This window comes from Callithrix jacchus, chromosome 7 (assembly GCF_049354715.1).
Source record: "Callithrix jacchus isolate 240 chromosome 7, calJac240_pri, whole genome shotgun sequence".
Taxonomy (NCBI): Eukaryota; Metazoa; Chordata; class Mammalia; order Primates; family Cebidae; genus Callithrix; species Callithrix jacchus.
Window position 1 is genome coordinate 64,165,559 of NC_133508.1, and position 18,081 is coordinate 64,183,639.

Below are 18,081 nucleotides of genomic sequence, written 5' to 3' on the forward strand. Positions count from 1 at the left end.
GGTGCCATAGTTAGGGAACATGGGAGGGGGGTGGCAGGGCTAGAGAGACCTAGGTTCAAATCCCATTCCAACCACATACCTAGCAAGTAACCTTAGCAAGCTGCCTGGCCTGTTTATGCTTCATTTCTTTGTAAAAGGGGATAATAATCCCTGTCTCTCAGGCTGCTGTGAGGACCAAGTGAGATGGCAAATACAAGTGCCTGGCAGGACCCAAGTGTTCAGTGACTGAGATAACAGTAATAGCAAATACACAGTGCCCATATGTACCCGGCACAGCTCTCAGCACCTTGCATATATTCATCTAGTTAACTCCTGATGCAGTAGATACTATTACTAACCCCAGTTTGCAGATGAGGAAACTGAGGCACAAGGAGATTTCTTTAACTTGCACATGCTCACGCAGGCAGTAAGGGGTAGAGCTTAATCTGTGCTCTTACTCCTCACACTATGGCACACTTACTAATGGTTGCCATGATGCTGCTGCTGATGATGATTATGACTTTTCTTTTTTTCTTTTTTGAGACAGAGTCTCACTCTGTCACCAAGGCTGGAGTGCTGTGGCACAATCTCAGCTCATTGCAACCCCTGCCTCCTGGGTTCAAGTGATTCTCCTGCCTCAGCCTCCCAGTAGCTAGGATTACAGACGCCTGCCACCACACTCGGCTAATTTCTGTATTTTTTGAAGAGATGGGGTTTTACCATGTTGGCCATGCTGGTCTCAAACTCCTGACCTTGTGATCTGCCTGCCTCAGCCTCCCAAAGTGCTGGGATTACAGGTGTGAGCCACCATGCCCAGTCTGTTTTTATCAGTACTATGCCCTCAGTAAGTACCCGTTATCCTCTTTCCTCCTACCCTCAAAATCCTGCCTGAATTTTATTTTATTTTATTTTATTTTTGAGTCGGAGTTTCACTCTTGTTACCCAGGCTGGAGTGCAATGGCACGATCTCGGCTCACCACAACCTCCACCTCCTGGGTTCAGGCAATTCTCCTGCCTCAGCCTCCTGAGTAGCTGGGACTACAGGCGCGCGCCACCATGCCAAGCTAATTTTTGTATTTTTAGTAGAGACGGTATTTCACCTTGTTGACCAGGATGGTCTCGATCTCTTGACCTCGTGATCCACCCGCCTCAGCCTCCCAAAGTGCTGGGATTATAGGCATGAGCCACCACGCCCGGCCATCCTGCCTGAATTTTAAATTTATTTTTAGTTTTTATTTTTTTGAGACCAGGTCTCACTGTGTCATCAGACTGGAGTGCAATGGTGCTATCTTAACTCACTGCAGCCTCTACTTCCTGGACTCAAGTAATTTTCCCATCTCAGCCTCCAAGTAGCTGGGACTACAGGTGCGTACCACGATGCTCGGCTAATATTTATTTATTGTAGAGACGGGGTTTCACTACATTGCCCAGGCTAGTCCTCTTTTTCTTTTTATTTATTTTATTTTGATAATCAATGAGAGCTTGTTGTGTTGCAGGTTGGCCTTGAACTCATGGCCTCACCTCCTCAAGCGCCAGGACAACTGGCTGGAGCCACCGTGGCCCCCTCTTTTTTCTTTTTTAATAGAGATGGGGGATCCTTGCTATGTTGGCCAGGTTGGTCATGAACTTTTGGTTTTTTATTTGAGACAGAGTCTCACTCTGTTGCCAGGCTGGAGTACAGTGGTACAATCTTGGCTCACTGCAACCTCCGCCTCCTGGGTTCAAGTGATTCTCCTGCCTCAGCCACCCGAATAACTGGGATTACAGGCACATGCCACCATGCCCAGCTAATTTTTTATATTTTAGTAGAGACGGTTTTCACTATGCTAGCCAGGATGATCTTGATCTCCTGACCTCTTGATCTGCCTGCCTTAGCCTCCCAAAGTGCTGGGATTATAGACATGAGCCACCATGCCAGGCTCCAAAGTGCTAGTATCACAAGTGTGAGCCACCTTGCCCAGCCTCACAGGCTTGTCTTGAACTCCTAAGCACAAGGAATCTGCCCACCTTGCCTCCCAAAGTGCTAGGATTACAGGTAGGAGCCACTGCACCCAGCCCAAAATTCTGCCTGAATTTTCCCTCCTTTGTGACATCTTCCAGTCTATTCATTTAACAAGGATATATTATTAAATATCTGCTTGCCCTGGCCAGGCTTGTGCAGGGCATTGGGGATGTAGAGATCAATTCACTCAGACTCAACCCTTGAGTGTCTCCCAATCTGATGAGGGAGAAGATATACGTAAAAATTATAATTAAAGAGGAAGACACTGTTTGCAGTAGGAGCTATGAGCTCATAGAAGCAGAGAACTTAACTGGGAGATTGGGGCAGGCTTACAGAAGCCAATCATTTGAAAGGGGCTTTGAAGGGTGAGTATGAGTTCCTCAGGCAGAATTAGGAAGTAGGACCAGATCTACCCTGCAAAGGGCACTGAATAAGAAAAGCCTGGAGAATTAAAACCCTAGAAGAAAACCTAGGCAATACCATTCAGGACATAGGCATGAACAAAGACTTCATGACAAAAATGCCAAAAGCAACTGCCACAAAAGCCAGAATTGGCAAATGGGATCTAATTAAACTAAAGAGCTTCTGCACAGCAAAAGAAACTATCATCAGAGTGAACAGGCAACCTACAGAATGAGAGAAAAGTTTTTCTTTTTTTTTTTTTTTTGAGACGGAATTTTGCTCTTGTTACCCAGGCTGGAGTGTAATGGTGTGATCTCAGCTCACCTCAACCTTCACCTCCTGGGTTCAGGCTTCTCCTGCCTCAGCCTCCTGAGTAGCTGGGATTACAGGCACGCTCCACCATGCCCAGCTAATTTTTTGTATTTTTAGTAGAGACGGGGTTTTACCATGTTGACCAGAATGGTCTCGATCTCTCAACCTCGTGATCCACCTGCCTCAGCCTCCCAAAGTGCTGGGATTATAGGTGTGAGCCACTGCGCCCAGCCGAAAAGTTTTTCAATCTACCAATCTGACAAAGGTATAATATCCAGAATCTACAAGGAACTTAAACATATTTACAACCCCATTAAAAAGTGAGTTAAGAATATGAATACTTCTCAAAAAAAGATATTTACTTGGCTAAGAAACATATAAAAAAAAGCTCAACATTGCTGGCCGTCAGAAAAATGCAAATCAAAATCACAATGAGATACAATCTCACTCAGAATGGCGGTTATTAAAAAGTCAGGAAACAACAGATGCTGGTGAGGCTGTGGAGAAACAGGAATGCTTTTACACTGTTGGTGAGAATGTTAATTAGTTCAACCATTGTGGAAGACAGTATGGCAATTCCTCAAGCATCTAGAACCAGAAATATCATTTGACTCAGCAATCCCATTACTGGGTATATACCCAAAGTAATATAAATCATTCTACTATAAAAACACATGCACACAGCTGGGTGTGTTGGCTCATGCCTATAACCCAAGCACTTTCTTTGGAGGCCAAGGCAGGTGGATCACCTGAGGTTGGGAGTTCAAGACCAGCCTGACCAACATAGTGAAACCCTGTCTTAAAAAAAAAAAAAGAAATGGCAACCAACAGAATGAGAAAAATTTTTTGCAGTTTACCCATCTGACGAAGGGCTGATATCCAGAATTTACAAAGAACTAAAACAGATTTACAAGAAAAAAAAAAACAAGCTCATTCAAAAATGGGCAAAGGATATGAACAGACACTTTACAAAAAAGACATACATGAGGCCAACAAACATGAAAAAATGCTCATCATCACTGGTCATTAGAGAAATGCAAATCAAAACTACATTGAGATACCATCTCACACCAGTTAGAATAGCGATCATTAAAAAAATCTGGAGACAACAGATGCTGGAGAGGATGTGGAGAAATAGGAACACTTTTACACTGCTGGAGGGAGTGTAAATTAGTTCAACCATTGTGGAAGACAGTGTGGCGATTCCTCAAGGACCTAGAAATGGAAATTCCATTTGACCCAGCAATCCCATTACTGGGTATATATCCAAAGGACTATAAATCGTTCTACTATAAGGACACATACACAAATGTTCACTGCAGCACTGTTTACAATAGCAAAGACCTGGAACCAACCCAAATGCCCATCGATGATAGACTGGACTGGGAAAATGTGGCACATATACACCATGGAATGTTATGCAGCAATCAAAAACGATGAGTTCGTGTCCTTTATAGGGACATGGTTGAACCTGGAGAACATCATTCTCAGCAAACTGACACAAGAACAGAAAATGAAATACTGCATGTTCTCACTCATAGGCAGGTGTTGAACAATGAGAACGCATGGACACAGGGAGGGGAGCATTACACACTGGGGTCTATTGGGGGGAATAGGGGAGGGACAGCAGGGGTGGGGAGCTGGGGAGGGATAGCATGGGGAGAAATGCCAGATGTGGATGAAGGGGAGGAAGGCAGCAAATCACACTGCCATGTGTGTACCTATGCAACTATCTTGCATGTTCTGCACATGTACCCCAAAACCTAAAATGCAATAAAAAAAAAAATAAAATAAAAGACACATGACCAAAATGCCCATCAGTGATAGACGGGATAAAGAAAATGGGCACATATATACTATGGAATACTATTCAGCCATAAAAATGAATGAGATCATGTCCTTTGCGCAGACATGGATGAAGCTGGAAGCTATCCATCACTGCATGTTCTTGCTCATAAGTGGGAGCTGAACATTGAGAACACATTGACACAGACGGGGGACAGCACACACCAGGGCCTGTTGGGGGGTAGGGGGTCTGGGGAGGGATTTAGAGGACAGATCAACAGGTGCAGCAAACCAGCATGACATACATATACCTATGTAACAAAACTGCACGTTCTGCACATGGATTCCCCTTTGTTTGAAGAATGCACTTTTTTTTATAAAGGCTGGAGAGTAACATGTCTTGGGTCAGTTTTATGTTAGATTTCATACTAGGCATTGCAGGTATAGAAGTAGAAAAATATTAGGACCTCAGGGAGCTTACAGACTTGGGGTACGGGGATGGAAAGTAATAAGTAAAATAAAAATATGGATATAAAAAATCCATACGGGACTAGGTGTGGCAGCTCACACCTCCAGTCCCAACACATAGTGAGAATCCCATCTATCTCTCTCTCTATATATATTTTTAAAAAGAGGGGCTTCGGGAGCACCAAGACGAGACCTCAACCAGTCTGGAGGAGTCAGTAAAGGCTTCCTAGAGGAGTTGTTGATATCTAGGCTGAGACCCAAAGACCAGAGCTAGATCGTGTCACCTAGTGCTGTACCAGCCTAGGGATAAATTCAATGTAAAACAAAACTCACCAGAAAATAAGACTAAGAAACTCCAGGCCGGGCGCGGTGGCTCACGCCTATAATCCCAGCACTTTGGGAGGCCGAGGCGGGTAGATCACGAGGTCAAGAGATCAAGACCATCCTGGTCAACATGGTGAAACCCTGTCTCTACTAAAAATACAAAAAATTAGCTGGGCATGGTGGCGCCTGCCTGTAATCCCAGCTACTCAGGAGGCTGAGGCAGGAAAATTGCCTGAACCCAGGAGGTGGACGGAGGTTGCGGTGAGCCGAGATTGCGCCATTGCACTCCAGCCTGGGTAACAAGAGTGAAACTCCGTCTCAAAAAAAAAAAAAAAAAGAAACTCCAATAAAGTTCCGAATTTTCCCATGAACAGTATTTCAGCGAGTTTTTTGTTTGTTTTATTCAGACAAAGTCTCATTCTGTCACCCAAGCTAGAGTGAGTGCAGCGGCGCGATCTCAGCTCACTGCAACCCCCACCTCCTGGGTTCGAGCGATTCTCCTGACTCAGCCTCCAGAGAAGCTGGGATTATAGGCGCCCACCACCATACCTGGCTAATTTTGTTGTTGTTGTTGTTGCTGTTGTTGTTATTGTTTTGAGACAGAGTTTCACTCTGTTGCCCAGGCTGGAGTGCAGTGTTATAAGCTCGGCTCACCACAACCTCCGCCTCCTGGGTTCAAGCAATTCTCCTGCCTCAGCCTCTGGAGTGAAGGGACTACAGGTGCATGCCACCATGTCTGGCTAATTTTTGTGTTTTTAGTAGAGACAGGGTTTCACTATGTTGGCCAGACTGGTCTCAAACTTCTGACCTTGTAATCTGCCCACCTCAGCCTCCCAAAGTGCTGGGATTACAGGCGTGAGCGCCTGGAATAAGTTTTGTATTTTTAGTAGAGATGGGGTTTTGCCATGTTGGCCAGACTGGTCTCGAACTCCTGACCTCAGATGATTGGCCTGCCTTGGCCTCCCAAAGTGCTGGGATTACAGGCATGAGCCACTGCACCCCGCCTATTTCAGTGGTTAAAAAAATTATTGAATGTAAAATTATTTGGAAAAAAAAGTCTTGAATATCCGTGCTTTGCTGGGCTCTGAACACATGCATTTCTGCTCCTTGGGTAATCTGACAAGGGAACAGGTCCGAGACAGTCAGCCAGGAGAGGCAGGCAAGTGGCTAGAATTTCATGTGCAAAGGCCCTGAGGCAAGAGAAAAAATGATGGCTCATTGGGGGAAAAGGACATCCTTTAATGAGGGCTGGTGAATGGGGAGAGGTGGAGATGGAGGATTGGACTGGATTCTGAGGGTGCTGGGGAGGCATGGCAGGGTTTTAACACAGATGTGTCACAATCAAATGTCTCTTTTGCAAGATCCCTCTGAATATTTTGAGAGACCAATTTATGGTTTGAATTTATTCATTCAAGAAGCACCCCAACATACCTCCTATGTATCAGGCACGGACCAGGCACTGTGACTACAACAGATAATTAGGGGTTCCTCAGATAGGACAAAGGGCAGGACTGAGTGCTGCCACCTCTACAGAGGGGTCTGATGGATAAAGACAAAGTGTGAAAGTGTATGACTTTCACAAAAAAAGAAAGCCAAGCCCTGTGTGGGGTAACGGGGTGCAGGGATGGGAGGCGGCACTCCGGGAGCTGGCACAGGACAGGCCAGTGATTCCTAAGACAGAGGATAAAGGAACAAGAGCAGGAAGAGAGGGGATGGGTTAGGGGTGAAAATTCAGATCCTATAACCCCATAGAAGGTGGCCAAGTAGGCAGGGGGGCAAAGTCCCAGCCAAGCCCCTCAGCACCCCCATGTTTTCCCAGCCCTGCTGAGCCCTGCAGCTCCTCTCCTCCTGGCTCCAAAAGCCAGACCAAACCCTGGAGAACAGAGGCGGGTGGGGGGGACAAGCCCAGGCCTCTCACCCCAGCAGAGCCTGCCTTCCCAGTGCCTGGGGCCAACCCAGCTGAGAAGCCAGAGGTTACAGGGAAAGGATTAAGGAGTTGCTTGCTTTTTAACCCAAACCCCGCTGTATTTCTCTCTTTCTCTCAATCTCGCTCTCTCTCTCTCTCTCTTTTTTTTTAAAGAAACATGTTCCTGTACACGCACCCGGAGGCTTTTGCAGGAGGCGGCTGTTGGAGAGCTGGGAAAACAAGCCAAGAAACAAGAGAGAGGAAAAAGACCACGCCTCGCCTGGCAGATTCCTAATGGCCCAGGAGACCTGAGGCTTTACAGTGGGAGGCCGGTGGGGGCTGGCTCGGGTGGGAGGGAAGGGCAGGCCGAAGGACAGCCACTTGCTGGCTGGTGACCTTGGGCGGGATACTGCCTGCTTCCCTCTGGTGAGAATGGGGAGGAGGGAGGTAGGGGCAGGCCTGGCCGGCTGAGGTCACAGGAAGGCCCCTTCCAGCCTGAAACGCGATCTCGGGATGTGAGGCCTGCCAACCTGCCGCGACCCTGGGCCAGCAGAGATGAAAGGCTGCCTGTCCCCAGCTTCCGGACCCCCAAGGCCCCACTGCCTCAAACTTGGAGAGCAGCAGAGCTGTGCTGCCACTGGCTGGAGCCAGCTGCTGGGCTCCCCACCCCACCTTATGTCATCCAACCCTCCCTTCCCTGTTTTGCAGAGGACACTCAGGCCCAGAGAGGGTGGTGACCTGCCTGAGGTCACACAGCAAGTGGGAGGCTGAGCCAAGACTCACCACAAAGTCTTTGGACTCCAAGTCCAGGCCTCCTGCCTTTCCCAGAAACTTGGCTGCCTGGGGGCTTACCCTGGGGAGCTGGAGAGAACTAGGGCTAGGGAGGACAGTTAGGCGCTGTGTCTGTTTGAAGTCACAACTTAATGTTGACTAAAGTGCTTTTTTTTTTTAAAGACAAAAAGAAAATTCCCAGCTCCTGCCATAAGCCTGGACTTGCTCACTGGCAGGGGAAGGAATGCAGCTCTGGCCACCACAGCTGCTGGTGGCCAGCTGCAGCCTCAGCCCCTGCTGCTCCCCCCCCCAGCCAGCAAAGGGACAAAGGCCTCTTCTCAGGCCTGTCCTCTCCAGCCCCCTGGATCAGCTGGCAGAACATTGACCTAGCGCCTCCTCCGTCACAGACCTGCTAAGTCATTGTTCCTCTCTGGGCCTTAGTGCCCTTTCTGTAAAATGGGAGCATAGTATCTGCCTGACCTACTTCTCAGCACTGTTTTGAGGTTCCAAGTAAAGTTCCAGAAACACAAAGCAAGCTCTCAGCGCTTCCTTCTGCCTTCTCACTGTCCCGTCTGCCTTGAATACCCCTCCCTCCCTCATGCTTTCCCTGGCCAGCCCCAAATCACTCAGCTCAGCTCAGCTCAGCTCAGCAGGACCACCGCCTGCTCTGAAACTTTCTCTCACCTCCAGCTGGAGACACTTTCAGAAGAAAAAAAGACAGCAGTGTGGTATTTATCACGGTTGAACATAATTAAATAATTGACCAGTGTTAGGCCTCAGGCCTGTAATCCCAACACTTTGGGAGGCTGAGGTGGGAGGATTACTAGAAGCCAGGTGTTCAAGACCAGCCTGGGCAACATGGCAGAACCCTGTCTGTACAAAAAATAAATTAGCCAGGTGTGGTGGCATACACCTGTAGTCTCTGCTACCCGAGAGGCTGAGGTGGTAGGATGGATTGAGCCTGGGAGGTCGAGGAAGCTGCAGTGAGCTGTAATTGCACCACTGAACTCCAGCCTAGGTGACAGAGTGCGGCCCTGTCTCACTCATAAAAATAAAAATAAATTTAAATTAAATAGGCCGGGCGTGGTAGCTCACATTTGTAATCCCAGAACTTTGGGAGGCTGAGGCAGGCAGATCTCCTGAGGCCAGGAGTTCAAGACCAGCCTGGCCAACATGATGAAACTTTGTCTCTACTAAAAATACAAAAAACAGCCAGGCACGATGTCACACACCTGTAGTCTCAGCTACTCAGAAGACTGAGGCAGGAGAATCGCTTGAACACAGGAGAATCGCTTGAACCCAGGAGGCAGAGGTTGCAGTGAGCACCTCTGTACTCCAGCCTGGGCGACAGAGCAAGACTCTGTCTCAAAAAAAAATTAATAATAAATTAAATAATTAATTGTGCAATTGGATCCTCACTAAAATGTGAACTCTAATAATAGCTCATGTCAAATGCTGACCCAGGGACCAGGACTTTCCATTTAACCCATTTAATCTGCATGGTGAGTATGGTTAGTATCCCCATCTTACAGATGAGAAAACAGATAATGAGAGGTTCACTCACTCATCTGAAGTCACAGCAACCTGGAGGCTGAGCCAGGACTCACCACAAATGAGTTGCAAAATCAGGATTCAAATGCAGACTCCTGGCTATAACCATTACCTCACTAATGACACAGGTTTAGTTTGTGCCCTGACGTATCCCCAGCTCCTGGCATACAGTAGGTGCTCCATATATGTTAGATAAATACATACACGAATAGGTGATTGAGTATAAATGAGTATTTGGGGCTGGGAGCAGTGGCTCACGACTATAATCCCAGCACGTTGGGAGGCTGAGGCGAATGGATCATGAGGTCAGGTGTTTGAGATCAACCTGACCAACACAGTGAAACCCTGTCTCTACTAAAAACTGCAAAAATTAGCTGGGTGTGATGGCATATCTGTAATCCCAGCTACTCAGGCGGCTGAGGTGGGAGAATCACTTGAACCTGGGAGGCAGAGGTTGCAGTGAGCCAAGACTGTGCCACTGTACTCCATCCTGGGCAACAGAGAGAGACTCCATCTCAAAAAAAAAAAGAGTATTTGGAGAAGAATAAAGCACCTTCCAGGAGTGAGTTTTGCAGGGGCCACATGTGGAGCTGAGTTATGGTAGGGGACTAGGGGGGACCAATGTGTTGTTAAAAACTAATTACTGGGGCTGGACACAGTGGCTTATGCCTGACATCCCAGCACTTTGGGAGGCCAAGGCAGGAGGATTGCTTGAGCCCACGAGTTCAAGACCAGCCTGGGCAACATAGGGAAACCCCATATCTCATGTTGACCAGGCTGGTCTTGAACTCCTGACCTCAAATGATCAGTCTGCCTTGGCCTCCCCAAGTGCTGGGATTACAGGTATGAGCCACTGCACCCAGCCTTTTTTTTTTTTTTTTTTTTTTTTTTGAGACAGGGTCTCACTCTCTTGCACTGGCTGGAGTATCATGGCACAATCAGGGTTCACTGTAGCCTCAACCTCCCAGGGTCCCACCTCAGTCTCCTGAGTAGCTGGAACTACAGGTGTGTGCTACCACGCCCGGCCTGTGAGACCCCATCTCTAAAATAGTTTTTAAAATTAGCTAAGGCCGTCTTCGGTCATCCCGAATCCGGGTTCATCCGACACCAGCCGCCTCCACCATGTCACCGAAGTTCCACCCAACGAGATCAAAGTCATATAGCTGAGGTACACTAGGGGTGAAGTTGGTGCCACTTCTGCGCTGGCCCCCAAGATCGGGCCCCTGGGTTTGTCTCCCAAAAAGGTTGGTGATGACATTGCCAAGGCAATAGGTGACTGGAAGGGCCTGAGGATTACAGTGAAACTGACCATTCAGAACAGACAGGCCCAGATTGAGGTGGTGCCTTCTGCCTCTGCCCTGATCATCAAAGCCCTCAAAGAACCACCAAGAGACAGAAAGAAACAGGAAAACATTAAACACAGCGGGAATATCACTTTTGATGAGATTGTCAACATGGCTCGACAGATGCGGCACCTATCTTTAGCCAGAGAACTCTCTGGAACCATTAAAGAGATCCTGGGGACTGCCCAGTCTGTGGGCTGTAATGTTGATGACTGCCACCCTCATGACATCAACAGTGGTGCTGTGGAATGCCCAGCCAGTTAAGAAGCACAAAGGAAAATATTTCAATAAAGGTCATTTAACAACTGGTTAAAAAAAAAAAATTAGCTAAGGCCGAGTGTGGGGCTTATGACTACAATTTGAGTACTTTGGGAGGCCAAGGTAGGCAGATCGCTTGAGCCCAGGAGTTCCAGACCAACCTGGCTAATGTGGCGGGAACCCATCTCTACAAAAAAATACAAAAAATGAGCTGAGCATGGTGGAGCACATCTGTAGTCTCAGCTACTCAGGAGGCTGAGGTGGGAGAATCACCTGAGCCTGGGGAGAAATCGAGGCTGCAGTGAGCCCTGATTGCTCCACTGCACTCCTGCCTGGGAGCCTGGGAGCCAGAGTGAGACCCTGTCTCAAAAAATAAAAACAAACAAACAAACAAACCCACAAAGCCTAACTACTGGGTTTCCTTTTGGAGCACACAGGCCAAAAGCCTGGGACATCAGCTTGGACTCCTCCCTCCACTGTCTACTGGAACCAATCAGTCCCCAGGCTCTGCTTGGCTTCTCCGAGATGCATCCCTTCCTCTTCATCCCTCAACCCCCATCTTTCTCTTGGATTTTTGCAGCAACTCCCACACAGGTTTATCTGCCTCTAATTTCTTCTCTTCTAAGTGGCCTCTGAAAACAGAAAGCTAATTGTAAGCATCATCTTTCCTTTGTGTGTGTGTGTGTGTGTGTGTGTGTGTGTGTGTGTGTGTGATGGAGTTTCACTCTTGTTACCCAGACTGGAGTGCAATGGCGCAATCTCAGCTCACTGCAACCTCTGCCTCCTGGGTTCAGGCAATTCTCCTGCCTCAGCCTCCTGAGTAGCTGGGACTACAGGCACGTGCCACCATGCCCAGCTAATTTTTTATATTTTTAGTAGAGACGAGGTTTGATCTCTTGACCTTGTGATCCACCCGCCTCGGCCTCCCAAAGTGCTGGGATTACAGGCTTGAGCCACCGTGCCCGGCGCATTGTCTTTCTTTCTTTTATTTATTTATTTTTGAGGCAGAGTCTTGCCCTCTCACCCAGGCTGGAGTATAATGCCACAATCTCAGCTCACTGCAACCTCTGCCTCCCATGTTCAAACAATTCTCCTGCCTCAGTCTCCTGAGTAGCTGGGATTATAGGTGTGTGCCACCACGCCCGGCAAATTTTTTGTATGTTTAGTAGAGATGGGGTTTTACCATGTTGGCCAGGCTGGTCTCCATCTCCTGACCTTGTGATCCACCCGCCTTGGCCTCCCAAAGTGCTGGGATTACAGGTGTGAGCCACCACACCCAGCTAAGTATCATCTTTCTTTACCCTACACTCCTATTAGTGAACCTTCCATGGCCCCCCCATTGCTCTCTGGATAAAGCCCACACTCTTCATCAAGGCTCCCTCAACCCAACCCTGGCCTACTCAGCCCTCCAGCCTCACCCCATGACCCTCTGCTCCTGTCACCACATGTCCTTTGCCGAGGCTACTCTAAGCGGTAGAAGTTAAGCTCATAGAAGCAGACAGCACTGGGTTGAAATCCCAGCTTTATCACTTACTACCTGTGTGATTTGAAAACAAATCAATTCCCCTCTCAAAGACTCAGCTACCACATCTGGAGAATGGCCATAATTATACAATTTTACAAAGTCAAAAAAATTTTTTTTTACAAAGTCATCGTGACAATTAAATGTATACATAAGGTACTGAGCAAACTACCTGACATTTCTGGTAGTCACTATATTGATATACTTTCTGCTGCCACAAAGAGCACTTCTTTTTTTTTTGAGACAAAGTCTTGCTCTGTTGTCCAGGCTGGAGTGCAGTGGTGCTCACTACAGCTTCCACCTTGGCTCACTGCAACTTCCACCTCCTTAGTTCAAGCAATTCTCCTGCCTCAGCCTCCGAAGTAGCTGGGATTACAGGCATGCGACACCACACCCAGCTAATTTTGTATATTCGGTAGAGACGGGGTTTCACCATGTTGGTCAGGCTGGTCTGGAACTCCTGACTTCAGGTGATCCACCCACTCAGCCTCCCAAAGTGCTGGGATTACAGGTGTGAGCCATCACACCTGGCTCCTTTTTATTTTCTTTAGAGATGGTCTCACTGTGTTGGCCATGTTGCTCTTGAACTCCTGGCCTCAAGCAATCCCCTCCTCTAGGCCTCCCAAAGTGCTAGGATTACAGTCATGAGCCACCATGCCCAGCCTCAAAGAGCATTTTTTTTTTTTTTTTTTTTGAGATGGAGTTTCGATCTTGTTACCCAGGCTGGAGTGCAATGGCACAATCTCGGCTCACCACAACCTCCGCCTCCTGGGTTCAGGTAGTTCTCCTGCCTCAGCCTCCTGAGTAGCTGGGATTACAGGCACGGGCCACCAATGCCCAGCTAATTTTTGTATTTTTAGTAGAGACGGGGTTTCACCATGTTGACCAGGACGGTCTTGATCTCTTGACCTCGTGATCCACCCGCCTCGGCCTCCCAAAGTGCTGGCATTACAAGCGTGAGCCACCACGCCTGGCCCTCAAAGAGCATTTCTTACTGGCAGTCTTACTGAGTCATTATTGCCCAGCTCAGGTGTCACCTCTTAGAGGAAATTTTCCTTGCTATCCACTCACCATTCCCCAAGTGAAATCAGTCTTTCTATACTCGATTGCACTTTGCACCACTATACAGCACTTGTAATACTGTTGGCTGTGTGCACTATCTTTTCCCCACTGCCCCAAGAGTTCCCAGAGAGCAGGAACAACACCCTTCTTGACCCTAGCACAGGGCCTGGCATGCAGTAGGTACTCAGTGTTGGTTGAATTGAATAGTCACCACCGTCAGTGTCTTTCCTGAGTGCCTTGCAGGGAAGAGGCCTGAGAGATGAGACAGCTGAATTCTGTGGGTATCTGGTTGCCTGAGGCACCCCCCCCAGCTCTGGTTTGGGGTATATTGGGACATATGTGGGAGTGGGAGTGGGTGGAGAAAACTCCTGACCCCTGAGCTCTTTCTTTCCTGTGGGACTTGTCAGCCCTCCAAGAGAGGGAGAGGGGGAAGAGGAGGTGAGGAGGTCCAGGTGCTGAGCAGGGGTGGGGCGGGGCTACAGCAGGAGCTGAGGCGTGGGTGGGAGCTGGCAAACTCCAGCTCCTCTAAGACCAGGGCTGGGCCTGGCAGGACAGGGCCTAACAGCCCGAGTCCCCACCTGCAGTGCCCCACCTCATCCTGACACCTGGATTAAGTGACTTTTCAAGTTGTAAAAAAACTACGTCTTGATTGCAAAGCAGCAGAATCCAAGCCTGACCTTGCCTTGTTGCTGAGCTGGGAGAATGGGGGCGGTGTTTCCTTTTATTCTCCTTTTTGTGTAGCCAACACATTGTAGTCCTGAGCGCGGCAAAGAGGGTAATACTAGGCTTTTGCAAACCCTGGTTAAATTCACATTATCCCCAACCTTTGTTTCCAACCTCCTGGCCCTTCTCTCACTTCACTCTTTCCCTGACTTTCCTGCTTCTGGCCTTTCCTCAGCTTTGCCAACACACCTTTCCCCTTCTCTCTGGGCTTTCACATATACTGTTTTCTCTGTCTTGAATGTTTCCCCCACTGCCTGATAATTTTGTTTTATGGTTAGTGCTTTCAATGCCTCAGAAATCTTTGCTTAGGTTGGGAAGAGTGTCTCACACCTGTAATCCCAGCACTTTGGGAAGCCAAGGTGGGTGCATCACAAGGTCAGGAGATCAAAACCATCCTGGCCAACAGATCAAGACCATCCTGGCCAACATGGTGAAACCCCATTGCTAATAGAAATAAAAAAATTAGCCAGGCGTGGCGGCACACATGTACTCCCGGCTTCTCAGGAGGCTGAGGCAGGAAAATTGCTTGAACCTGGGAGGTGGAGGCTGTAGTGAACCGAGATTGCACCACTGCACTCCAGCTTGGATGACAGAGTGAAACTCCATCTCAAAAAAAGGAAAAAAAAAAAAAGAAAATTCTGGATTAGGAAGATGATGTTCTACCCAAATATGCCATTTCTTAATTATGATAACAACTGTTAACACTTATTGAGCACTGGATTAAGTAATATCATTTAATTCTTCCAAAATGCCTCTGAGATATGCACTATATTTTATAATATAATGAGATAGGTCTCCATTTTACAGATGAGAAAACTGAGGCTAAGAGAGGTTGTATGTATCATTTACCCAAGGCTAAAGAGCTAGTGTAGGTGAGATTACAGGTGCATGCCACCACAGCCGGCTAACTTTTGTAATTTTAGTAGAGACAAGGTTTCACCATATTGGTCAGGCTGGTCTCAAACTCCTGACTTCAGGTGATCCACCTGCCTCGGTCTCCCAAAGTGTTGGGATTACAGGTGTGAACCACTGCACCTAAGCCATATGCTTTCTTCTAGAAGCTTTAAAGTGTTTGTGTTGGCATTTAGGTCCATGATTCATGTTGAATTAATTTTTGTGCGGTGCGAGGTAGGGGTTGAGAATCATTCCCACCCTGTTAATTATTACTCTTTACACTTCAGCTGATACCCCACCTCCTTTGAGAAGTCTTCCTTGACTACTCCCAAACTAGATCAGGTCATCCTACGCCGTACCTCATAACACCTTCCAGCTTATTGTAGCACTTTCACAACTGTCATTAAACAATTATTTGTGTAATTTGTTGTTGAGTGTCTCATCCCCCCTACTATACTGCAGCCCTGTGAGCTCAGTGCTTGTGACTGTCTTTTTTTGTTGTTTGTTTTTGAGATGGAGTTTCACTTTTGTTGCCCAGGCTGGAGTGCAATGGCACTGTCTCAGCTCACCACAACCTCCGCCTCCTGGGTTCAAGCAATTCTCCTGTCTCAGCCTCCCAAGTAGCTGGAATTATAGGCATGTGCCACCATGCCTGGCTAATTTTGTATTTTTAGTAGAGACAGGGTTTCTCCATGTTGGTCAGGCTGGTCTCGAACTCCCAACCTCGGGTGATCTGCCCACCTTGGCTTCCCAACGTGCTGGGATTACAGGTGTGAGTCACCATGTCCAGCTTGTGACTGTCTTTTTTAAAAATCCATTTTAGGCTGGGTGCGGTGGCTCATGCCTATAATCCCAGTACTTTGGGAGGCTGAGGCAGGTAGATCACCTGAGGTCAGGATTTCAAGACCAGCCTGGTCAACATGGCGAAACTCTGTCTCTATCAAAAATACAGAAATCAGCCAGACGTGGTGGCATGTGCCTGTAATCCCAGCAACTCGGGAAGCTGAGGGAGGAGAATCACTTGAAACCACGAGGCAGAGGTTGCAGTGAGCTGAGATCTTGCCACTGCACTCCAGCCTGGGCAACAGAGTGAGACTCTGTCTCAAAAAAAAAAAAAAAAAAGATGGGAGTGGAGGGTGATTGACTAATCTCTTTGGGACTTTTCCAGATAATGGCCCTTGGGGCAGAATTAACCCCTGAGTTTCTGACAGTACATTGTCGGGCACTATTCTGTTGTCTGTCTGAAAATGAGGAGGACCTGGGAGGGTTGGAAACTTGATCTCACATAGTGTGAGAAATGTGGGTCTGAGAGTCAGAAGACCTGGATTTGAAACCTAGCGCTTCTGGGTGACCTTAGGCAAAAGCCCCTCCCCGTTCCTGGGCCTCTTGGGTTTTCCATTTAGCAAGTGACGGGGAGGTTGGTCTCAAAAGCTTGAAGCATAGTCATGCTGCCTCTAAGCCTCTGAGTGCTGGGGCTCAGTTCCTGGTGTACCGGCATCTCTCTGGCTCTGGGCTCCTCCCTGCCAGGCACTGTTGTGGGAGAGGGAAGCACAGGAAGTGATACCGCCCTGGGAAAGGGAACTCACAGTTTGGCTGGGGGAACCAATGTTCAGCCAGGAACCAAATGGAAAATGGGCTAAGGGTCCAAGTGATTCTCTGCGTGTGAGGTTGAAAGGACAGAGCCTGAGTGTTCCATGTAGGGGTAGGGGACCTGGGAGTAGTACTGGGGGGATGACAGAGGTGGCTTCCTGGGGGAGAAGACTGGAAATTGGCAGGGCAACCGAGGGGTGCTTCCCAGAGATGGGAGGAGGCAGGAAGAAGAAAATTGGGTCCAGGTGACCACAGCAGCAGCAGCTTGGCCAGGGACTGGGAGAGGCGGGGCTGGGGGGAGCTTGGGCAGGCGCCTCACAGCTGGGCCTTGGAGGGGAAGTGTGGGGGGGGACAGCCTCTGCCTTGGTCCTGGGAAAGCGCCATCTTCTCAGGCCACAGGCTGGGAAGGAGGGCATAGTATCAGGCTCAGGCCAGAGGGCCCTCTCTCTGAATGGCCCCCAGGGCCCTGCCCAGCTGTCCTGGTACTATAGGACAGTGAGGAGAGTACGGTCAAGCCCCAGTCCCTAGCTCCTTCCACACATCCTGCCCAGATGCCTTCAGGTTGGGTTCCATTTCTACCTCTTTCTGGCTTTTCACCCAGAGTGCACCCAGAGCACCTTCACTGTATTCCAGTCCTCAGGCAGATGTTTGAGGAAGGGGGTTGCTAGACTAGTTAAGGAACTGACTTACCACTATGATCATGGTAATAGTCAACAGAGCCCAGGGTTAAGAGCTTGACTATCAAGGTTCAACTCCCAGTTCTGCCATTCACGAGCTATGCATTCTTAAGCAAGTTTCTTAACCTTTCTGTACCTCAGTCTCATCTGAAAAGTGAGATAATAACATTACATCATAGAATCATTGTGAGGATTAAATGAGATAATATATGTAAAACATTTAGATCTAAAGCCTCCTCAGAGACAGTAAATTGAATAGGCTTTGGAGTCACTCCTCTGGATGAGCCTTAGTTCCTTTATCTTTAAAATGGGGCTCTAGGGCCAGGCACAGTGGCTCACACCTGTAATCCCAGCATTCTGGGAGGCCAGAGTGGGAGGATCACTTGAGTTCAGGAGTTCAAAATCAACCTGGCCAACACGGTGAAATCCTTTCTCCATTAAAAACAGGAAATTTAGTCGGGTGTGGTGGAACGTGCCTGTAGTCCCAGCTACTTGGGAGGCCAAGGCAGGAG

The 18,081-nt window shown here is 48.2% G+C and overlaps 1 pseudogene; it reads left to right on the forward strand.

The window, feature by feature from the left end:
* Positions 1-9,585: 9,585 nt before the first annotated feature.
* LOC128928279 (large ribosomal subunit protein uL11 pseudogene) lies at positions 9,586-11,153 on the forward strand (annotated as a pseudogene).
* Positions 11,154-18,081: the final 6,928 nt, after the last annotated feature.